Here is a 25,678-nt window from a genome sequence, read left to right as displayed (position 1 = left end):
CACCCTAGCCTTAGGCTAACTCCCCCACACTTAAGATGAACATTGTCCCTAATGTTCCTAGTGTTAGGGAGTAACAATAAATCCAAAAAGAGCAATATCAAGTAAAGAGAGAGAGAGAGATGTAGATGACTTCCTAAAGATTAAATTGTGCAATAGTTCGTTTAGTAGGAAGCCTTTCTTGCTAGAAATTCATCCAAACTAGAAAGAGAAATTAGAAGCTTTATTATTCTAACTAACATGCTAAAATAGTAAAAAACAAGGATATGCAAGTCAGATAGTTTATGACTAAGTAGTATCATGATAGAGGGTCACTGATTATCTAGATAGAGAGTGGACGAAGGGGGCACTGTGCCGCCCACCAAATATGATTTCAGGCATTGACCATTTACCTTAAATATGCCTTGAACTGGGTGGGTGACCTCTACAGCCCCATGGGAAAAAACCTGTGTAATTATGAAGGGTCTAGACCACCTGGATCTCAGCTTGCCTGGGAACAAGCGAAGATGGGAATTGTACAACAACACTTGCTGGCCTACATGAATATCCCATCTCAACAAGTTCTTATCATACCACTTTTTAATTCTATCTTTGTAAATCCTAGCATTCTCATAGGCGGCAAGTCTGAATTCATCCATTTCATTTAATTGCAATTGCCTCTTATCACTTGTGGCCTGTATATCAATATTTAAGAATTTTAGTGCCTAATAGGCCTTATGCTCTAACTTGACCGGTAAATGACATGCTTTACCAAAGACCAACCTGTATGGGGACATGCCAAGGGGTGTTTTATATGTAGTTCTATAAGCCCATAATGCATCATCCAATTTGATGGCCCAATCTTTCCTGGTAGATGCTACAGTCTTTTTGAGAATTCTTTTGAGCTCCCTATTAGCCAACTCCACTTGGCCACTCGTTTGAAGGTGATAGGGGGTAGCCAATTACATACCTATGGGAATCTTTGAATAATGTTGGCCAATAAAAACCTGATTGCAAGACCTTGGTTGTGGTAAGGCTAGCTCTGAAATGTCCTGCTTCTTTATCATGGCAAAATTGGAGTATGGATTCCATCTCCTCCTCGAGGACACATCTCCTTATGATTTGATCTGCACATAAATTGTACAAAAAGGGTTCCTCCCACAAATAGTATTTTACATCAGAAAAGAATTTCTTCTTCTGTTAATAAGAAAGGTTAGGAGGTATGACTTGTGCAACAAGATAATTTGCAAAATCAACATACCAAGGAGATGAATATTCCTGAATGGAGTACAGTTGTTCATCTAGAAATTTATTTCAAATTTTGCTGGTTTTGTCCTCTTTTAAACCTACCTTGTCCAACTGAGAGAGATGATTAGTAGCCAAGTTTGCAGCACCCTTCATGTCTCGTATTTCAATGTCAAATTCTTGCAGCAGTAGGATCCACCTGATCAGTCTTGGTTTTGAATTTTTCTTTGTAAGCAAGTGCCTCAATGCCAAGTGGTCTGTGTACATAATAACTTTGGACAAAATTAGATATGAACAAAACTTATCAAGTGCAAAGATTACCGCTAGTAGCTCATTTTCTGTTGTGGTGTAATTTAGTTGTACACCATTCAAGGTTCTACTAGCATAGTAAATCGGCTGAAAATGTTTGTTCACTTTTTGTCCTAAAATAGCTCCAACGGTTGAGTCACTTGCATCACACATCAGTTCAAATGGAAGTGTCCAATCTGATGCTATCAGGATGGGTGCATTGATCAACTTGTCTTTCAAAGTGTTGAATGTCTGTAGGCATTCAGTGGAAAATTCAAAAGCCACTTCTTTCTGAAGCAAAGTAGACAATGGCTTGGCTATCTTTGAAAAGTCCTGAATAAATCGTCTATAGAATCCAACATGCCCCAAGAAGCTTCTTACAGAACAGACAGATGATGGGGGTGGCAACTTCTCATTTGCCTCCACCTTAGCTTTGTCAACTTCTATACCTTTCTGTGAAATCTTATGACCAAGCACTATGCCTTCCTACACCATAAAATGACACTTTTCCTAGTTCAGCACTAGATGTGTCTCTTTGCATCTGTTAAGCACCTGTTCCAAGTTATTCAAGCATGCATCAAATGAAGAGCCAAAAACTGAAAAATCATCTATAAAAACCTCAGTAAATTTTTCAACCATATCGGAAAATATGGACATCATACACCACTGAAAGGTTGTTGGGACATTGCACAATCCAAATGGCATCCTTCGGCATGCAAAGGTACCATAAGGGCAAGTGAAGGTGGTCTTTTCTTGGTCCTCCGGTGCAATTGGGATTTGATTGTACCCCGAATATCCATCCAAGAAACAATAATACTCATGCCCGGCTAGCCTCTCTAGCATTTGGTCCATGAATGGGAGAGGAAAGTGGTCTTTATGGGTGGCTTCATTTAATTTCCTATAGTCAATGCATACTCGCTACCCGGTGATAGTTTTAGTCGGGATGAGTTCATTTTTTTCATTTGAGACAACAGTCATACCCCCTTTCTTGGGCACAACTTGTACGGGACTCACCTAAGAACTGTCAAAGATAGGATAAATGATCCCGGAATCTAAGAGCTTAATGACTTCAGCCTTCACCACCTCTTTCATGTACCTTGGGTCTCACCTTGGTGGCAAAGACAGGCCACCCCAACCGACTTGGCGGCACATCAGTGTCAGCCTTATCAGGATAGGCCTCCCCAGACCAACCCACTGGTTGTGAACATTCTAAACCAACACAAGTCTCATAAGTGTCCGGTTTTAAGGGTATTACATAGAAACACACCACATAACATGAATCAAATATGCACTTTATTCATTTACAATAAATGTCAAAAGTACATCAAACTGATTGGAGCAAAGGGCATACAAAACTGTCTAACAGGTAACTTCGTAATACAAATAGGATGGGCGCCAACTAGGTTTAGCAGATAATTTATCTCTCCTATCTGGGAATCGTATTCCCTAATTTAGAAAACTGCATTTTCAAGGTTCGTTCTTGAATTAAAACTGGACCAGATCTGAAACCAAAAGGGAATGGAGGGATATACTTGATACAAAGTAATAGTAACTCACAATGTAGGTGTTCACGCCCAAGGAGAAGACCAAAACCCGCCTCCACTGAAGATGACACAGTGTATGGTAAAGCAGGATCAGTAGGGTGGTTCTTCAGCAAGAACTGAACAAGGACTGGTGAGCATGACTTCAGATTGTTTCTTCTAGCAAGAAACAATATCAATAACCTTTCTTAATCAGTTCTACAGGTGAAAATCGAATTGGGTAGGAGCGGCAAAAATAGGGGAGAATTCTACAGGTTGCTGAGTGTGTGAGTATTTCAACTAAAGAATTTGCCCCTATTTATAGCCTTCTTTGGATCAGCCTCCTAATCCAATTAGGAGAGAGTTTCTTGATCCAAATCTAATATTTGGATCTGTACTCTTAAATGGATAAGACATATCTTATCCTTCAGCTAATCCTAATCAAGTTATAAATCAAATTTTGCCCCCTTTTAATTAACTAATTTAAGCCCATTTCAAAATGGACTTTAGGCCCATTAGGTCACATAGCTCACTTACCCTTTAATATACTTGCTTACTTGGCTCTCTTTGTATGGAGTGGGAGCCTAACACCAGTTTACACATCAGCGACATGGGTTCAACCCAACCTCTATTATAAGGCCTGGCCGAATTCACTGTAGGACACAGTGAACCCCTGAGTCTGTCATTATGGGCTCTTAATGGGCCCAACATTTACACTAAATGGTCATTGGGTCCAGCCACCTTATGAAAACCCAAGGACTGTGAGCAGATGCAAGATTAATCCATCAGGTATTACCCTTAGTGGTCTTACACTTAACCTCTCAGCCCTTAATGATCATACACTGCCCAACAAGAGAGGACCTCTCCCTCGACTACAAGATATAGTGTTGCACTCTCTACTCACATGGATCTCGAGAATTAACACCTTTTGCAAATATTTTGTGAAACCATAATGTATAACTATATCTTTATATAAATATATTTTGCAAAAAAAAATTCAAACACAATTGAAATCCACTGCCAGGAGTTTAGGTTTCCATCGGAGAGGGTGCATTCCCCGATCACTCACTTTGTTTGACAAAGGGGCTGAACCTATCACTATGATCACCCACTCAGATGAATTCTAAGATTGACCCAACATACCTAGGTTTTGACCCCCTCTAAGGATCTCACTGATTGGCATATCAAAGACAACACAATCCAACACCAAGTGAAGTACCATAATCGAGTCTAGGGGTCAGATGTAACATTACAGTTTTGTCCATCTATCTCCAAGGTCCAGGGCAATACTGGAATTTGGTTTGGTTTAGGGTTTCAAGAAAACCTGCACTACATGTACCTCAGGTCTCACCCTGGTAGTTGAGAAAAGCCACCCCAACCAACTTGGTGGTACATCAGTGTCAGCCTTGGTAGGATAAATCTCCCCAGATCTATCCAATGGCTGTGAAGATTCAAAACTAACACAAGTCTCATAACTGTCCAATTTAAGGGTATTACACAGAAATACACCAAATCATATGGATCAATTATGCACTTTATTCATTTACAATAAATGACATAATGTACATCAATCTGATTGGAGCTAAGGGCATACACTACCTAACAAACTCTTCCCTAGGGGAGACAATATGAGAGAATCTTGACGTAGGCTTTCTCAAAAAAGTGACTCTCACTTCTCCCCTTTCTTCTTCTCTCTTTCCCACGACCTCTCTCTTTCCAATTGTCTTCTCCAAACCTTTGGAGAGTTAACCAACCACCAATAGCTTTACCATGGCACCAACACCTACAAAGGCTTGCGATGAGGTCAAAGCCTGAAACGAGCTTGTGATGAGCTTAGGATCATCGCGGACCTACAAAAGACCCAAAGCTAGGGCACCAAAAAGGAATCCGAAGTCACTAGAGAACCGCAATGAGCACGAAGCCATCACAAGCCTGCGATGAGCTCAGAGTCATCACGAACTTGCGATGAGCTCATGGCTATCACATATCAAAGACAAACAAAGAAACATGTGATTTACCATCATCATTCATGATAAGATACCCAATAGGATTTAGAAAGACACGTAAGATTAGTAATGACATCATTCATTCCACATTAGTCTAGGAGACTCGCTAAAGGAAGTAGCATATGTGTATTATGATAATCCTTAGACGAATGTTAGACAGTGTATGCCCTTAGCTCCAATCAGATTGATGTACATATGCATTTATTGTAATTAAATAAAAGTACATAATTGATTCATGTTATAATTTGTGTGTCTCTGTGTAATTACCCTTAAACTGGACAATTATGAGACTCGAGTTAGTTTAGAATGTTCACAACCGTTAGATATACTTGGGGAAGTTTATCCTACCAAGGTTGACATTGATGTGTTGCCAAGAAGGTTGGGGCAGCCTATCTTAGTTGCTAGGGTTGGACCCGAAGCACATGCAATGTGTGTTTGTTCAAAACACTAAACCTGGATCAATTTCTAATTATGCCCTAGACCTTGGAGATTGGTAGGCAAAACTAGAAAGTTACACATAACCCTTAGACTAGATTATGGTACTGCACTAGGTATTGGATTGGGCTGTCTTTGATGTGCCAATCAGTAAGATCCTTTGGGGGTCAAAACGTAGGTATGTTGGGGAAGTCCGAGAATTCACTCGAGTGTGTGATCATAGTGACAGGATCAGCCCCTTTGTCGAACAAAGTAATGATAAGGACTGCACTCTCTCTGATGGAAACCAAAACTATCGACAATCGATTTCAAACTTGTTTGAGATTTGTTTTGCAAAATACATTTATATAATAATATATATGATATGTTTTAAGAAAAATGTTTGCTAAAATTTTTAATTCCCGGGACCTATCTGAGTAGAGAGTGCAACATTGCACCGTGTAGCTAAGGGAGACGTCCTTCCTTTTCGGGTAGTGGTTGATCATTATGGGCTGAGAGGTTAAGTGTAAGAGGCCATTTAGAGGTGTTTTACCTGATGGGCTACATCTCACTTAAGTCCATTATCCTTGGGTCTTCATAGGATAGCTGAACTCAAGGATCATTTAGTGTAAATGTTGGGCCCATTAAGAGTCCATACTAATGGGCTCAGGGTTCACTGTACTTGATAGTGAATTTGGCTAGGATTTTTTCAGAAGTTGGGCCGAACCCATATGGGCTTATGTGAGGTCATTGTTGGGGTCCCACACCATATAAAGAGAACCAAATGGGCCAATAACTATCTAGGGTCGTGAGCCACTAACTTAATGGGCCTAAAGCCCATGATTGAATAAATTAATCAAGTAGTCACATGACAGCTTAAGCAGTCATGTGACATGGGCAAATATAGGTTTGGATTAGTAATTAGGATAAGAGGATAAGTCTTATCCACTTAAAGAGTCCAAATCCAAATAAATATTTGGATTAGGACCCTCCTAATTTGATTAGGAGTGTTGATCCTTAAGGCTTATAAAACGAGGAGGGCGAATTGCTCTCAATTCTCTCCTTCTGCTCTCGCCGCCCAGAAACCTTAGTTCAACCTCTAGTTCTTGAACTGATAAAGATCAGTTCTGATTTTTTATTTTTGCAAGAAAATATCAATTTTAATTCGTGCTCACTACCCTTGCTTGATCCAAGCTGTTGGATTACACTTTTTGCTGAAAGACTATATTGTTGAACCGATTTCGATTCAAGCTGCGCCATTTTCAGTGGAAGCCGGTTTGGGTACCCTCATTGGATGTGAACTACCACTTTGGGAGCTACATTTGTGGAATCCATATCATGTATACTTGTCCCTTCCTTTTGGTTTCAGATCTGGCCTGGTTCAGTGCAAGAACGGTCTTTGAAAAATATAGTTTTTCTAAAATTGGGAATACGATTCCTATAAGGGTAAAAGAAAATTTTAAAAATTCTCCCAGCCATCTAGCATGGTTCGGCCATCCATATGATGGATTTCCCCTTCCTCCAATGGTATCAGAGCTAGGTTCAATCTTGAACCGCAATAAACCAGATCTTAAACAAGACCCAAATCAGTTGAACTATTCTACCCGATTTGCATAATTAGCAGTTTTCTGAGAAACTGGTTCTCAGTTTTTGGGCGATTTGATCTGAATTTAATTTTTTTATATTCTGATATAATCTTAGAATTGTTCTATTATTATTTCTTAAATTTTTGGGCTGTTTGTGTGATGGAGATCAAATTCTTTAATTGGCACCATGATCTACACACTCAAATTATTTATTTGATCATTGGTCTATAAATATTTTCTTTTCTTTTTAGAAAAAAATGTATTAGGATTTATTCTGGTGTAAATAATAGAAAATTAGGGTTTTTCTATGTTTTTTTTTTTACATTGGAAGACATGCTGGAGCGCGTAGAGAAGAAGGAGATTTTTGGAGAAAATCTACAATATGCAATTAACCAGTTTCCTTGCAGGTTTGCAGTTCATCCGGATCATATTCAAACCATCACACTTGCAGCCCTAGATTATTTATTTTTTCTATGATTGATTGTCAATATTCAGATGTTAAAATTTTCAGATCAAATTTCCATGAATTGTTGCATGTTTTGGACACCAAACCCTAGGCCGAATTGACCTAGTTTGGTCCAAACTGGTTAGACCAAACCAATGGTTCGATGGGGTCTGATCTCAGTCCCATGGGTCATGTTTTAGGTGGCTCAAATTCGGTTATGGGCCAAGGGTTTGATGACCCATCACATGGACCAATTCAGCCCCCTCTTGAAAAACCAGTTTATGATAAGTTAAAGCAACATCAGCCCATTTAAGCATTGTTGCTATGTGGGCCGAACTATTTTTTGTAGTTTAGCTCATATAAGATGAAATTTATGGACAATTCATGAGCCTTTAGTGGGCTGATTGTGTGTTAACATTAATTAAGGTTTTACAAGCTTTTAATTGATTGGATCAATTTGTGATTGTGCTTGTGTTTGTTATGTAATGATGTGCTAAATGTAATTCGTTCATGGGCCATAAGTGTTTGGCCCATGTTTAATCATATGTGGCTCTCTACGAATACCATGGCTAAATGCACATCATTTCCATGATGCCCTCAGATCATTGGATGAACTTCCTTTTCAATAGGCCCCCTGATTAGCTTCCTCCCCAAGAGGAATCCCACAGAACCCTACCCCATTTTTGGCCCATTTGAATCTAACTTTATGAAAGTCAGTGGGAGCCACTTTGGTATGACCTAAACCAGACTAAGAGACTATTTTGCTTGTTCCCTCTAGATTAATATAAGTGCAAGAGATAGGGAATATCATATGATGAATTCTTTGAAGGCCTTCCATCATTAGCATGAAGGCAGGCTGAATTGGTGGGTGGAGATGCACCATAAAATTGGGCTATCCATTTGCTGGTCCAATCGGTTGGATTACTTCATGAGATGATAGGGATGTCATAGACCAAGGTGGGAGAGGCCTATCCTAAAATAGAAGACTCTTTCATGATACCTTGCGGTCCACGATATGATGGGTCAGCACTTACTAGACAGAAAAGTTTAACCTAAAATGACAATGAACCTTGTCTAGTGGAGGCCAAAGGGAAAGCTCATTGGATGGATGGATATGAACCTTCAAAGAAAGTGGTTGGTTTGCAACTGAAACAGTTGGCTCAATGCACCTATGTGATTTCCCACATTTCCAGGGACTTGCGCTGTGATCTCGTCACTAAGATAGGAAGGAAATCTTAGAGATGAATAAATGGAGATGGAACAAAGATAAAAAACCATTCTATTTAAGATAACATGAATTACTTTTAGGTCATGGAATAATGTATGTTGCCTTTAATCAGAAGTGGCACAAGACAATTCGCCAAACTATTAGATGATAACAAACTTAAGGGACCTAATTATGTTGTCTGGTTCCATAACCTTAATTTGGTCCTAACGTCTGAGAAATTGGACAAGGTTGCCAAAAATCCAACTCCGAAACGTCTAGGTGATAGGGCATTGAGGCCCATAGGAGGGAATATCAGGAATGGGAGGAGAAAAATTCTCTTGCCTAGTGTTATGTCGTAGCATCTTTAGATAATGCTATCCAGAGAAAATTTGATAAGATCAAAGTCTGTAAAGACATTCTAGATAGTGTAAAGACTATGTATGAGGAGTAGAATCGTTCTTCCCATCAGAAGGTCCTCAAGCTATTGATGACCACGAGGATGACTGAGAGCCAGCTAGTTCATAACCACGCCATATCGATGATGGGGTACATTAATGAATTGGAGACTCTTGGATCCTAGCTCGATGATGACACCAAGACTGATGTCATCCTAAACTCTTTGTCTCCCTTCTTTAATCAGTTTGTCATGAACTATAACATGAACAAGCTAAAGGTTAGCTTTCAGGAACTCAACAATATGTTGTAGAGGGTTAAAGAACTGAAAAAGAATGACAAGCCAGTAGCCATACTTGTTGAACGTGGAAAATTGAGCAAAAGAAAGAGGAAGGGTAAGAAGAGGCTTCAGAAAAGGTAGGCAAGTTGAAAAGGCAAAAGAAAGACAAGTCATCAGATGAATATCACTTCTTTAAATAGACGGGACACTGGAAGAGGAATTATCCTCAATATCTAGAATCCAAGAACAAAGAAGGTAATTTTGAATCTCTTGTCATAGAGACCAATATGTTGGTCACTTCTGCATCCTGGTGTATTGACTCCGGGAATTCTACTCTTGCATGTAATACATTGCAAGGGTTCAGAGAAAGCAGAAGGCTGAATGACGATGAGGTGATTGTTTACTTGGGGACTTCTACAATAGTGGCAGCTATAGCTATAGGAATTGTAGATTTAATATTCAGAGAAGGCATTGTAATGATTAAAGATTGTCTTTATGTATCGTTAGTAAGAAGAAATCTGATTCCAGTTTCAAAATTGTGTAAGGATGGTTATTCTATTTTATTTAGTGATAAGATTACTATTAAATTGAATAACAAATTCCTCACCTATGGAGAACTTGAGAATGGTCTCTATGTCCTTCGCCCTTCTCTAGAAATGAACATAACTGAAACTACGTTGGAAATAATCCCCAAGAAAAGAACTCGTGATATAGTTAATCCCACGTGCCTGTGGAATTACTGACTTGGCCATAATAATATAGATCGTATCACAAGATTGGTAAAGGATCCTTTGGATTTTCTAATTGTAGAAAATCTTCCAACTTGTGAGCCTTGCCTTCAGGGTAAGATGACGAAATGACCATTTACGGGAAAACTTGAAAGATCTATGGGCACACTTGACCTAAAACATACATCAGTATGTGGTCCCATGAATGTTAGGTCACGAAACCTACACTATTATTTCATAACTTTCACCAATGATTATTCTCAGTATGGTTATGTGTATCTAATGAGACATAAGTTTGAATCATTTGAAAAAGTTCAAGGAGTTTAGACAAGAAGTCAAAAGTCAAGAAATAGTTAGAGAGACAAATCAAAACCCTTCGATCCAATCGAGGAGGTGAATATCTCTTCGACGAATTTAGGGACTACCAAAAGGACAACGGGATTATATCACAATTGTCTCTTCCTACTACACCACAATTAAATGATGTATTAGAGAGGAGAAATCGGACTCTATTATAGATGGTCTGATCACTTCTCGTCCATTTAGAACTACCTATATATACATGCAAAACCAGGTTCCAACCAAATCCATTCTTAAGACTCCGTATTTGCTATGGACTGATAAGAAACCAAGTGTAAGACATTTGAAGATTTGAGGTTGTCCAAAACATGTTAAAAGAACAAGTGTAGAAAATTGGAATTGAAGATTAGTCGTTGCCTATTTGTAGGATACCCCAGGGGCTCTGTAGGATAACTTTTCTATGTCCCAATAGAACAAAAAGTGTTTTGTAGTTGAAATGCCTACTTCTTGGAAGAAGATTACATCTTGAATGATCATTGTCAAGAAATTGTTCTTGATAAGGAGAGATCAGGAGTAGTGGGAGATGTACCACAAGTTCTAGATAATGCCTAACTTAGAAAATCTACCCGAGTGTCTAAGCCTCCATTTTGTTATGGCAATGATCAAGAAAGTTACCTGATGGAAGCCACCATCAGTGAGGAAGATCTCGTGACTTATGCGGAAGCTATATTGGACACAAATTCCTTGAAATGGGTAGATGCCATGAAAGTCGAGATGGACTCAATGAAAACCAGTGGAGTCTGGACTCTCGTAAACCCACTCCCTGGGGTGAAAGCAATTGGTTGCAAATGGATCTACAAGAGGAAGAAGGGCCTTGATATTAGACAGTTATGCCCCTGGCTCTAATCAGATTGATGTACCTTTTATCATTTGTTGTAAATGAATAAAGTACACATTTGATTCATGTTATATTGGTGTGTTTTTGTGTAATACTCTTAAACTGGACACTTATGAGACTTGTGTTAGTTTAGAATCTTTACAGCCGTGGGATAGATCTGGGGAGATTTATCCTACCAAGGCTGACACTGATGTGCCACCAAGTAGGTTGGGGTGGCTTGTCTCAGCTGCCAGGGTGAGACCTGAGGCGAATCTAGTGTGGGTTTTCTTGAAACCCTGAACCAGACCAAATTCCAGTATTGCCCTAGACCTTGGAGACAGATGGGCAAAATGGAAATGTTACAACTAACCCTTAGACTCAATTATGGTACTGCGCTAGGTGTTGGATTGGGCTGTCTTTGATATGCCAATCAGTGAGATCCTTGACCAGGTCAAAACTTGGGTATGTTGGGGCAGTCCGAGAATTCACCTAAGTGGGTGATCATAATGATAGGATCAGCCCCTTTGTCGGACAAAGTGAATGATTAAGGAACGCACTCTCTCTAATGGAAAGCTAAACCGTCAGTAGTTGATTTCAAAGTGTTGAGATGTGTTTTGCAATATATATAATTCCCGGGATCCATGAGAGTAGAGAGTGCAACACTGTACCTTACAGCCGAGGGAGAGGTCCTCTCTTATTGGGTAGTGTTTAATCATTATGGGCTGAGAGGTTAAGTGTAAGAAGACCCATTGAGGGTTATACCTGATGGGCCAATCTTGCTTCTGCCCACAGTCCTTGGACCTTCACTAGATGGCTGGACCCAAGGACCATTTAGTGTAAATGTTGGGCCCATTGAGAGCTCATATTGATGGACTCAAGGGTTCATTGTGTTCTGTAGTGAATTCGGTCAAGCCTTGTAACACAGGCTGGGTTGAACCCATGTGGCTGATGTGTAGATTAAATGCTAGGGTCCCACGCCATATAAAGAGAGCCAAACTAGCTAGCATTTAAAGGGTAAAGTAGGTGGTGTGACTTAATGGGCCTAAGGCCCATTTCATACTGGGCTTAAGTGATTTAATTAAATGCATTAATTTGCGTTTATAATCTGATTAGGATTAGCAGTTGGATATGAGCAAGAAAGATCACTTCTTTTCTACAATAAGGGGGTGAATTCTACAGAAAGATCACTTATTTTCTACAATCTTTTTCTCCCTCTTCTCTTGCTGCCCTACCTATTTCAATCTCTACCTCTTAGAGTGATCAAGAACTATTATTGATATTGTTTCTTGGTGAAGAAACAATCTAAAGTCGTGCTCACACAACCCTACACAATTCTTGCTGAAGAATCACTGATTCTTACTGAAGAACCCTTCTTGCTGATCCTGCCTCAACATTCATTGTGTCATCTCCAATGTAGCTGGATTTCGTAACCTCTTTGGGTGTGAACACCTACGTTGGGAGTTACTTCTAGTCCGTATCAGGTGTACCCCTACTTGCCTCATCTTGGTTTCAGATCTGGTCCAGTTTGTTTCAAGAACAAACCTTAAAAAATGTAGTTTTTCTAAATTAGGGAATAGGATTCCCGGATGGGAGAAAGAAATTTTTGAAATTTTGCCCAACCACCCTGCATGGAGGAGAAGAAGACCCATTCGCAGATACAAGATCTACAATCTGCGATTTGCAAAAAATGAACATGCAAACTATGACTAACTTTTTTCTTGTAGGATTGCAGCACCACGAACAACCCTCTGATTCTTGTTTTGCTGATTCTTGATTGTCTTTTATCAGCTTTAATTAATTTTCAGATCATTTTCTTGAATTGGATTTTGCAATAGACACCAAACCCTAGGCCGATTTGACCCAGATTGGACCAAACTGGTTGGACCGAATATGTGGTTCAATATGGACTGTTCTTAGCCCTAAATTTTGATTATGGGCTAGGGATTTGATGGCTCATTGCAAGATGCAATTCAGCTCACCCTATAAAAACCCAGTTTTATTAAGTTAAAACTACATCAGCCCTAATTTAGCATAAATGCTATATGGGCCAATCTGCTTTTTGTAGAACAACCCATATACCTAGATAATGTTATATGATAATGTTTTAGACTTTAATGGGCTGATATTGATTTAACTTGAATTAATTTAGGGTTTTACACTTGATTTAATTGATTGGATCAATTGTGTGTTTGTTTCATGCATGTGATGCATGATGTGTGATGTGCTACGTACATGGGCCATAAGTAGTTGGCCCATGTTCATTCGGTTAGTGGTTATCTATGCACATCATGGCTGAATGCACATCATTGCCATGTTGTGCATAAGATTAATGGATGATCTCCCTTCTTGACGGGCCCCACATCAGCTTCCTCCCCAAGAGGAACCGTGTGGAACCCTAGCTCATTTAAGCCTCATCTAAATCTAACTTTGAGAAAGTCAGTGGGAGCCACTTTGGTTTGACCTAAATAAGAAATAGGGCATAATTACTCTTTCCCTCCAACAAAATATAAGTGCATGTAATAGGGAGATTCATATCATTAACTCTCTAAAGGCCTTCCATCATTAGCATGAAGATGGACTTATCAGTAACAAGGAGATGCAGCATAAAATTGAGTTATCCATTTGCTAGTGAGTATGTTGGATTATTTCATAAGATGATAGGGGCATCATAGACCGATGCGGGAGGGGCCTATCATAAAATGGAAGACTCTCTCACGGTACATTGGCATTCAATAGTATGATTGGTAAGCACTTACTGGACAGAAAGGTTTAACATAAAATGGCAATGAACCATGTTTGGCTGAGGCCAAAGGGAAAGCTCATAAGATGAGTGGGCTAAAATAGTTGGCTTCGTGCACTATATATTGTTTCCCACATTTCCAGGGATGTAACCACAGTCTCTATCACTGAGATGGGAGGGAATGTCAAAGATGAATAAATGGAAATGGAACATAGATTAAAGGTCATTTCTATGTAGTTAACATGAATTAATTTAGGTTGTAGACTAATAATTTGCTTAGAAATGGTGAATGGACAGTTCACCAAATTGTTGGATGACAATAAGAATAAGGGCCCAAACTATCCTGACTAGTTCCATTAACTTATGCTGGTATTAACGTTTGAGAAATTGGACAATGTTACTAAAAACCCTGCTCCGGATTGTCCGGGTGATAAGGCTTTTGAGGCCCGTAGGAAGGAATATCAAGAATGGGAAGAGAAGAACTCTCATGCCTGATGCTACATCATAGCCTCCCTCGACAATCTGATATAGAGATAGTTTGATCAGATCGAAGTGTCCAAGGATATCCTGGATAGTTTGAGGATGATGTATAAAGAGCAAAATCATTCTACTCGACAAAAGGTCCTAAAGCTGTTTATGATCACTAAAATGACTGAGAGCCAAATGGTTCATGACCATTATCTAAATATGATGGGCTACACCAATGAACTGGAGGCTCTTAGGTCAGGGCTTGATCATGTCACCAAAGTTGATGCCATCCTAAACTCCTTGTCTCCCTCCTTCAATCAGTTTATCATGAATTATAACATGAATAAGCTAAATGTTAGCCCTCAGGAACTCAGCAATATGTTGTAGAGGGTTGAAGAACTAATTAAGAAGGAAAAACCGATAGCCATGCTTGCTAAAGGTAGCAATTCGGGCAAGAAAAAGAGGAGGGCAAAGAAAAAGCCTCAAAAAAAGGTTAGCAAGCATAAAAGGCAAAAGAAGGACAAGACATCAGATGCCTGCCACTTTTGCAAGTAGACGGGCCACTACAAGAGGAATTGTCAGTTCCTGGAGATCAAGAAACAAGGTAATTTCGAATCTTTTTTCATAGAGACCAATTTTTTGGTCACTTTCTACCTCTTGGTGTATTGACTCCGGGGCTTCTACTCATGCGTGTAACTCACTACAGGGGTTCAAAACAAGTAGAAGGCTGAGTGACAGGGAAGTGACTCTTTACTTAGGGACTTCTACAATAGTTGTAGCTACAGCTATAGGAACTAAAATACCCAGTTTAAGGGTATTACACAAAAAAATACCGCAACAACATGAATCAAATATGTACTTTATTCACTTACAATAAATGTCATAATGTACATCATGCTGATTGGAGCTAAAGGCATACACTATCTAACACTTACTAGCTGTAGCAGCACACCATGATTACAAGATTTGGCAAATGGATGTCAAAACCGCATTCCTAAATGGAGATCCTACTGAAGATATATACATGTAGCAACCACAAGGATTCATTGCTACAGGTCAGGAACACATGGTGTGTAAACTTAACTGATCCATATATGGAGTTAAGCAAGTTTCTTGGAGCTAGAACATCCGGTTTGACTCTACGGTCAAATAGTTTGACTTTGTGCAGAATCTGGATGAGCCCTGTGTTTATAGGAAGACAGTGGGAGATAATGTTACATTCTTGGTTCTATATGTAGATGATATCCTACTCATTGGGAATGATATGGGAATGTTAAATACGATGGCTTTCACAGTAATTCTTCATGAAAGATTTGGAGAACTCTCCTATATCTTGGGTCTTTAACTCTATAGAGATAGATCGAAAGGATAATAGGATTATCACAATTTACTTACATAGACAAAATTGTCAAAAGATATAGTATGGAGAACTCCAAGAAAGGAAATGTTCATTTCAAGCATGGAGTCATTCTCTTCAAGGGCAGGTCTCCCAAGACTCTTAAGGAGATTGAGGGCATGAGAGAGGTTCCCTATGCCTTAGCCATAGGGAGCATCATGTATGCAATGCTGTGCACTTGGTCTGACATTGCTTAGGTAGTGAGTGTGGTAAATAGATATCAATCTAATCCAAGACAAGAGCATTGGACAGTTGTGAAAAACATACTGAAATACCTTGAAGGACAAAAGGAGTTTTGTCTAGGATTCGATAGTAGTTCACCATAGATAGTTAGGTATACTAATGCTGATATTTAGTCAGATCCAAATGGTAGAATGCCTATATCTGGTTACATCTTCATGATGAGGTCCTGTGTAGTAAGAATAACATCCCATAAATCAAGCCGAACACATTGCCACAAGTGAGGTTGCCTACGGATGAAGTGGTTCATCTTAAAATTTGGGATCCTATCACTATTGTGTGACAACAATTTGGTAGAGGGGACATCCAGATTCAGAAGGTAGCATCAATGGAGAATGTGGTAGACCCATTGACTAAGCTAGTGACATAGAAAGAGTTTGAGAAACATGTGGAAAGTATGGGACTCCTGCTTGTACTCGATTGAACCTAAGTGTAAGTGGGAGCTGTTAGACAATTATACCCTTAGCTCAAATTAGATTGATGTACCTTTTGTTATTTATTGTAAATGAATAAAGTACATATTTAATTCTTGTTATATTGGTGTGTTTCTATGTAATACCCTAAAACTGGACACTTATGAGACTCGTGTTAGTTTAGAATCTTTACAGCCATTGGATAGATCTGGGGAGATTTATCCTGCCAAGGCTGACACTGATATGCCGCCAAGTAGGTTGGGGTGGCTTGTCTCAACTACTAGGGTGAGACCTGAGGTGCATGCAATGTGGATTTTCTTGAAACCCTAAACTGGATCAAATTCTAGTACTACCTTGGACCTTGGAGACAGATGGGCAAAACTAGAGTGTTACACTTGACCCCCAGACTCGATTATGGTACTACATTAGGTGTCAAATTGGGCTATTTTTGATATGCCAATAAGTGAGATCCTTGACCAGCTTAAAACCTGGGTATGTTGGGGTAGTCCGAGAATTCACCTGAGTGGGTGATCATAGTGATAGGATCATCCCCTTTGTCGGACAAAGTGAATGATCGGGGAATGCACTCTCTCTGATGGAAACCTAAATTGCTAGTAATTGATTTCAAAGTGTTGGGATTTGCTTTGCAAAATATATTTATATAGAGATATACATATATATTATGATTTCACAAAATATTTGCAAAAGGTTTTAACTTCCAGGATCCATGGGAGTAGAGAGTGCAACACTGTACCTTGCAGCCAAAGGAGCAGTCCTCTCTTGTCAAGTAGTGTTTGATCATTATGGGCTGAGAGGTTAAGTGTAAGACAATTGAGGGTTATACCTAATGGGCTAATATTACATATTCCTATAGTCCTTTATCCTTTACAAGATGAATAGACCCAAGAACCATTTAGTGTAAATGTTGGGCCCATTAAGAGCCCATACTAATGGACTTAGGGGTTCATTGTGTTCTGTAGTGAATTCAGCAAGACCTTGTAATAGAGGCTAGGCTGAACCCATTTGGCTGATGTATAGATCAATGCTAGGGTCCCACACCATACAATGAGAGCCAAACTAGCCAGCATTGAAAAGGTAAAGTGAGTAGTGTGACTTAATGGGCCTAAGGCCCATTTTAAAATGGGCTTAAGTGATTTAATTAAATGTAAGAATTTGGGCTTATAATCTGATTAGGATTAGTAGTTGTATAAGATAAGTCTTATCCACTTGAGAGTCCAGATCCAAATGTTAGATTTGGATCAAGAAAATCATTTTTAATTGGATTAGGAAGCTGATCTAGGTAAGGTTATAAATAAGGGGAGGCGAGTTCTACAGAAAGATCACTTCTTTTCTATAATAATTTTCTCCCTCTGCTCTTGCTGCCCTGCCTATTTCAATATCCACCTCTTGGAGTGATCAAGAACTGTTCTTGATATTGTTTCTTGGTGAAGAAACAATCCAAAGTCATGCTCACAAAACCCTACACGATTCTTGCTGAAGAATCATAGGTTCTTACTGAAGAACCCTTCTTGCTGATCCTGCCTCAACATTTGTTGTGTCATCTTCAGTGGAGCTAGATTTGGTAACCTATTTGGGTGTGAACACCTACGTTGGGAGTTATTGCTATTCTGTATCAGGTATATCCCTACTTGCTTCCTTTTGGTTTTAGATATGGTCTGGTTTGTTTCAAGAACGAACCTTGAAAAATGCATTTTTTTCTAAATTAGGGAATAGGAGTCCCGGATGGGAGAAAGAAATTTTTGAAATTTTACCCAACCACCCTACAAGGTTCGGCCATCCATATGATGGATCTCCCATCCCTTCACCTGATGGAAAGGTTGAGACCTACAAAGCTCGTCTTGTAGCGAAGTGGTACACTATGACTACGAGATTTGGCATATGGATGTCAAAACCGCGTTCCTGAATGGAGATTTTACTAAAAATATCTATATGCAGTAGACACAAGGCTCTATTGTTGTTGGTCAGGAACACATGGTGTGTAAAGTGAATAAATCCATTTATCGACTTAAGCAAGCTTCAAGAAGTTGGAACATCCGATTTGACTCTATCGTGAAACGGTTTTACTTTGAGTAGAATCCGAATGAACCCTATGTTTATAGGAAATCAGTGGGAGATAAGGTTACGTTCCTTGTTCTGTAGGTAGAAAACATTCTACTCAGTGGAATGATATAGGAATGTTGACTACAGTGAAGTTATGGCTTTTACAGCAATCATCCATGAAAGATTTTGGAGAGGCCTCCTACATCTTGGGACTTCGACTCTATAGAGATAGATCAAAAATGGATAATAGGATTATTCCAATCTACTTACATTGACAAGATTGTTTACAACTACAACATGGAGAACTCCAAGAAGGGATACATCCCTTTCAAACACGGAGTCACTTTCTCCAAGGGTATGTCTTCTAAGACTCCTAAGGAGATTGAGAGCATGAGAGAGGTTCCCTATGCCACAACCATAGGGAACATCATGTATGTCATGTTGTGCACTCAACCAAACATTACTTGGGCAGTGAGTGTAGTAAGTAGATACTAGTCAAACCCAGGATAGGAGCATTGGACTATTGTAAAGAACATACTCAAATACCTTCTGAAGACAAAAGAGTTTTGCCTTGTCTTTGACGATAGTTCACTACAGATCATCGGGTATACTGATGTCGACTTCCAATTAGATCCAGATGATAGAAAGTCTACATTTGGTTTCATCTTCACGATGGGGTCCTGTGCAGTTAGCTAGAAAAGCAGCAAACAAGGGTCCACAGCAGATCCCACAACCGAGGCCGAGTACATTGCTGCAAGTGAAGCTACCAAGGAAGCAGTGTGGATGAAGTAGTTCATTCATGAATTAAGAGTTGTTCCATCCAGCACACCATCCATTCCACTGTTGTGTGACAACATTGAAGCCATTGGTCAAGCTAAGGAACTAAGAGCCCGCTCGAAGTCAAAGCACATCGAGAGGAAGTATCATGTACTTTGGGAGATTGTTGGTAAAGGAGACCCACATTTAGAAGGTAGCATCAGCGGAGAATGTGGCAGACCCATTTACTAAGCCACTCACATAGAGAGTGTTTGAGAAACATGTGGACCGTATGAGACTCCAACTTGTACCCAATTGGACCTGAGCGCAAGTGGGAGTTGTTAGATAGTGTATGTCCTTAGCTCCAATCAGATTCATGTACATATGCATTTATTCTAAATGAATAAAAGTACATAATTGATTGATGTTATAATTGGTGTGTTTCTGTGTAATTACCCTTAAACTAGACACTTATGAGACTCATGTTAGTTTAGAATGTGCTCAACTGTTGGATAGACTTGGGGAAGTTTATCCAGTAAGGCTAACACTGATATGCTGCCAAGAAGGTTGGGGTAGCCTGTCTCAATTGCTAGGGTTAGATCCAAAGCACGTGTAGTGTGTGTTTGTTCGAAACACTATATCTGAAGCAATTTCTAATTATGCCCTAGACCTTAGAGACTAGTGGGCAAAACTGGAAAGTTACACCTAACCCCTAGACTCGATTATGGTACTGCACTGGGTGCCAGATTGGGTTGTCTTTGATGTGCCAATTAGTGAGATCCTTTGGGGGTCAAAACCTGGGTATGTTGGGGCAGTCTGAGAATTCACTCGAGTGGGTGATCATAGTGATAGGATCAGCCCTTTTGTTGGACAAAGTGAATGATCGGGACTGCACTCTCTCTAATGAAACCAAAACTACCGGCAATCAATTTTAAATTTGTTTGAGATTTGTTTTGCAAAATATATTTATATGATAAATATATATATATATATATATATATATATATATATATATATATATATTACATTTTAAGAAAAAGGGAGAGGTCCTTCACTGTTGAGTAGTAGTTTACCATTATGAGCTGAGAGGTTAAGTGTAAGAGACCATTTATGGTTGTTTTACCTGACGAACTTAGTGGTTCATTGTACTTGATAATGAGTTTGGCCAGGCTTTTTCACAAAAGTTGGGCCAAATCCATATGGGCTTATGTGAGATCATTGTTGGGGTCCCATGCCATATAAAGAGAACCAAATGAGCCAGCAGCTATCTAGGGTCATGAGCCACTTACTTAATGGGCCTAAATCCCATGATTAATTAGATTAATCAAGTGGTCACATGACAAGTTAAGCAGTCATGTGACATGGGCGAATATGGGTATAGATATGGGTTTGGATCAGTAATTAGGATAAGAGGATTAGTCTTATCCACTTAAAGAGTCCAAATCCAAATAAATATTTGGATTAGGATCCTTCTAATTTAATTAGGAGTGCAGATCCTTAAGGTTTATAAAAGGAGGAGAGCGAACTACTCTATTTATCAATCTGCTCTCAGTTCTCTCCTTCTACTCTTGCTGCCTAGAAATCCTAGTTCGGCCTCAAGTTCTTGAACTGATAAAGATCAGTTCTGATTTCTGATTTTTGCAAGAAACTATTAGATTCAATTCATGCTCACCACCCTTGCTCGATCCAAGTTATTGGATTACAGTTTTTGTTGAAAGACTGTGTTGTTGAACTGGCTTCAATTTAAGTTGCGCCATCCTTAGTGTAAGCTAGTTTTGGCACTCTCTTTGGGCGTGAACTACCACTTTGGGAACTACATTTTTGGAATCTGTATCAGGTATACTTCTCCCTTCCTTTTGGTTTCAGGTCTGGTTCGGTTCGATGCATGAATGATCCTTGAAAAATGCAATTTTTCTAAAATTAAGAATACGATTCCTAGAAGGGTAAAAGAAAATTTTTGAAATTTCTCCCAGCCAATTAGCCTGGTTCGACCATCCATATGATGCATTTCCCCTTCCTTCAGCAAAACCCTAGCGATGTCCCCTTAACAATTGACACTAAATCAAATATCCCCTTCCTAATGGGAATAAACACTTTTGGTTGCTTCCTTTTAGGACCTCAGGCTCCCTCCCTATAAAAGGAGGCCTGACCCATAATGAGAACAACATTTTGATTATTGTTCATAATGTGGCGATCTCACTAGTGGGTGGTCGAGTCTCCGAAAGTCTGGAGAAGGCAACAAGAAAGAGAGGGGATGTGGAGAAGAGAGATGAAGAGAGGAGAGAAGGGAGAGTCCCCCTTTCTAAGAAACCCTTTTCTTGGTCCAAATCATCTGTTGTTCCCCCTTTTTTGCAGAAAGATACCATAATCTATAAGGAGAGTGATTTAAAAGGAGACTTTCCTATTAGGAAAGGGGATCTTTTCTTTATGTTGACTATTAAGAGATCATTATTGGGGTTTTTCCATGTGTCCAACGAGATCCTTTGAAGATAGGATTTCATTTCCCTTGAGGATTCTCTATGTATGCTACTTCTTTTTGTGACCCTTTTATACTGATGTGGCATGGGTGACGTCGTTATTTGCACTGCTCACCTTTACTACGCCCATGGGCGCATCCCATCATGCACATAATTTAAAGACACACATGTATCTAATATTTATTATTGGTTGTACAATAATTCCATGTTTGCCATGGACCCGCGATGGCTTCGAGGTCATGGCAGGTTCGTATGCATCTAAAACTCATCGTGGGTCAACACATGTCTAAATCTTATCATAAGTCTACGCATGTCTGAAACTCATGACAAATGTATTAACATACCCAAAGTTCATCGCAACTCGTTGTTAGACAGTTTTGTATGCTCTCAGCTTCAATCAGAATGATGTACATTATGAGTTTATTGTAAATGAATAAAAGTACATATTTGATTCATGTTCCCTCGGTATGTTTCTATGTAATACCCTTAAACTGGATACCTAATGAGACTCGTGTTAGTTTAGAATGTTCACAGCCAGTGGGTCGGTCTGGGGAGACCTATCCTGATAAGGCTGACACTGATGTGCCACCAAGTCGGTTGGGGTGGCCTGTCTCAGCTGCCAGGGTGAGACCCTAGGCACGTGTAGTGTAGGATCAATTGAATCTTTGAACCGGACCAGATTTCCAATATTGCCCTGGACCTTAGAGGTTAATGGGCAAAACTAAAAAGTTACACCCGACCCCTAGACTTGATTATGATACTGCACTATGTGTCGAATTAGGTTGTCTTTGATGTACCGATTAGTGAGATCCTTAGCGAGGGTCAAAACCTGGGTATATTGGGACAGTCTGAGAATTCATCTGAGTGGATGATCATAGTGACAGGATCAGTCCCTTTGTCGGGCAAAGGTAATGATTGGGGATGCACTCTCTCTGATGGATAGAGCTTTATACTTTAAAGAATGCTTCTATTGGTTAATCCTTTTCTTTTGGAAAAATGTGTGCATGAGAGGGGGGGACAGGTTTTTCGGTAATAAAAGCTAAATGTTTTGTTCCTTTTCACAGAAACTGAAAGAACTTGAAGGTTTTGGCTTCAGAAAAACATGTGCATATTCATGCCTGAACCTCAAAGAGTGGCTCCATGAAGGACCACAAAAGGAAAAAAGTTGTTTTCATGTGGGATGTCAAGAACCTTGTCCACACACAAACTCAAACCAGGATGCAAGAGAGCAATATTCTAGTGTCAAAAACTGCAGAAAGGGGCAAAGCGAACACAGTCTATGATCTTATTAGATGGGGAGCTGATGCTTATTCAACTGACACATATGGCCAAACAATCCAGAATATTGCTGTTCACAATGGAATCTTGAAATAGTTAAGATTCTGCTAGAAGGAGCAAATATAAACAACTTAGATGCTAGAGGGTGGACGCCAAAGGTTATTGCAGAGCAACAAGAACCAAAAAACATTTATAACCTCTTACCATGTTATTAGAACAGGAGAAGAAATTTAGAAGAACATAAAATAGAATTCATTGAGAAAGAGACAATCAAAGACATTGAGAATGGTCAAAGAAAAGATGGAAGAAATGGAAACTCCAAATTTTGCAGTACCTGTGAGAGCCAAGTTACAAAATTGACAAACATAAGAGTCACAATCCACATGCCCTTTCGAAAGGAATGTACAACCAAAGAACAATTTGGGAAGTTAATTATCCTGCTTGATTTCCTAGAAGAGCTATTCAAGGTAGCTGGTAAGTCTTCTTTTAACTCGAGAGTATTTCATTATAAACCTGAAAATTCAAAGGTAAAATTATGGCACTAGTTAAAGCTACTCTCAAGCAAATATAGCATAGAAAAATTAGCTGGGCCATGCTTCTAGAAACTCCCAACCATGAATTTGAAAATCAGGAGCATTCTTTCTTAATTAGCCTAAATCTATTCTCACACAAGTACTATGTGAAACTGCAGGTCAAAAGTTTACAGGTTACCATCCAACAAAAGTTGTCAATGCACAGAATGCAGAAATAGAAGACATCAGTCATTCGAGATGGAGATCACCTGTTTTTCCTTCAAAATGATAATGAAATACAGATTGCAATGTGACATAACCATTATTTAGGAGAATATAGATACAATGTGGATTGTAGACATACAAATAGTTTATAATTTGTAGGCAATTATAATGAGAATAAAAGGAACAATAGAACATGTTAATCAAACTTGGCCTTCAAAGCCAACAATCATACTGGAAAATTGAGTAATACAATTACATTTGATCACAGTTAACTCATGATATAAGCTTTTGCATATTGTTTAATTTTTTGATGTATAGTTGTTCTTTCTATATTGGCCATTTTGGTCGAATAGGAATCTAGAATAAACATTTTTTGATGTACAGGTGTTCTTTTTGTATTGGACATCTTAGTCATACAGGATTGTGGGGAAATATAAAAAAAAAATACCACATATACTATCAGACTATATCTGTTGGTATATCCTGAACCTATACCGACGGACTACCTCTGTTGGCATATCCTGCACCTATACCGGTGGGCTACTTCTGTTGGTATTGGTATAAAGTGTACCTATATCGATGAACGAATTCGTCGGTATAACAAAATACGCCATACCCCATACCTATGATGTACACCGATGGATAGCTTGACCAACGGTTTAGAAAGTCATAGGTATAGGTGTCTACACCTTATACTGATAGATAAAATCCATTGGCATAGGTTTATGCCGACGATCTCTTACTGGACGCATTAGTTGACCATCGGAGTAGATCGTATAGCTGAACGGATTATATAGATATACTGACGGATTTGGTCCGTCGGTATATGACATATTTCCTATAGTGGGAGGAGAATCTTGGGTTAAATTTTAGAGTTAGATATTTTAGGTCTTAGGTCTAATGATGATGTTTAAGGGTTTTTAGGTACTTTGGAAGGATCAGAATGGTTTGATCAAGTGCTTGGAATAAATTGGGGCTTCGACAGTGAATTGAGCAAAAATTAGGTACTAATGAACTGAAGCTGACCAGAAAATACTAGAAAACCAACCAATTCAAGTGAAGTTAGGTCGAGTTGGTTGGTTTCATCGATTTCATCAGTTTGATGACCATCTTAGCTAAAATTAATTATTGTTATTTTTGTATTATAAAAAGTTATGAAAAATATTATATAAAATATAAATAATTATTAATTATTTAAAAAATCAAAATATAAAACAATTATATTCTCTTATCTATTTGTATTGTTTAGCTTTCACTTAACAAAGCCCGTACATCGCACGGGTCCCCTCTAATTGTAATGAAAGAAAGAGAAATAATAGGCAAATGTGAAGCTTTCTTACATTCGCTAATGACGTCCGTCCATGGCTAGAGTTTTGTGTGCACAGTGCACCAATTTTTTTTTATTTGTTTCTTTTAAAACAGGACTGGACCGGAAAAACTGGGAACCGGTCACCTGACGGGTTCCATTTCACCCAAAAAATTGCTTTTTCGCCCAAAACCATTAATTTGGTCAATAAACCATTGACCCAGGTGGTCAAACCGGATGATGGTTTTTGGCTATTTTTTTATTTTTATTTATTTTTTAAGTTTTTTATTTTTTTGTCAAAACGGCTAATCTGTTTGGACCGAATGGTCAGGCCATTCAACCTGCGAACCAGACCCAGAACAGTTCCCTGTCAGGTTTGGTTTTAAACCTTGGTTTGAAAAGTCAAGAGATAGAGAAACTAATGGGCCAAGCTGGTTCGTTAAATAGCTCACACATGTAAAATGTAAACTGAGGTGCCATGTGAATTCTCCCCCCCTGTTCCTATCCGATTTAAGTGCAACCCGGTACACATGAAAGCGAG

Source organism: Nelumbo lutea, chromosome 8, assembly GCF_056320005.1.
Source record: "Nelumbo lutea isolate HS-2025 chromosome 8, American lotus-T2T, whole genome shotgun sequence".
NCBI lineage: Eukaryota > Viridiplantae > Streptophyta > Magnoliopsida > Proteales > Nelumbonaceae > Nelumbo > Nelumbo lutea.
This window is presented reverse-complemented; position numbering follows the sequence as displayed.